This window comes from Gavialis gangeticus, unplaced genomic scaffold, assembly GCF_001723915.1.
Source record: "Gavialis gangeticus isolate Ggan-Ray unplaced genomic scaffold, GavGan_comp1, whole genome shotgun sequence".
In the NCBI taxonomy this organism is placed as follows: domain Eukaryota; kingdom Metazoa; phylum Chordata; order Crocodylia; family Gavialidae; genus Gavialis; species Gavialis gangeticus.
The window spans coordinates 185,032,530-185,032,765 of NW_017728992.1; the positions used below are offsets into that span (position 1 = coordinate 185,032,530).

The window sequence follows — 236 nt, forward strand, 5'->3', positions numbered from 1 at the left end:
GGGGAGATTGAGGCCCCCATGGTGAGGGAGGGAGTGGGGATGGTGCTGCTCAGCTGGGGTGGAGCATGAGATGCAGCCATGAGCAGCTTGTCAGCGAGGCTGGGGGGCAGCTTCTGCTGCTGCGTGCCCCCCAGGAGGGCACGGGGCGGCGTGTGCCATGGATCTGCATGTGGTGTGGTGCAGGCTGCCACTGTGGGCTGGGACCAGGGCTGTTCTGGGGTCTTCCTGGGGTGGGG

At 67.4% G+C, this 236-nt stretch overlaps 1 protein-coding gene across 1 annotated transcript in view; it reads left to right on the plus strand.

Annotated features, from left to right (window-relative positions):
- Nucleotides 1-236, plus strand: part of FAM91A1 (family with sequence similarity 91 member A1) — a 66,860-nt gene that overhangs the window by 5,089 nt on the left and 61,535 nt on the right. The window lies entirely within an intron of this gene.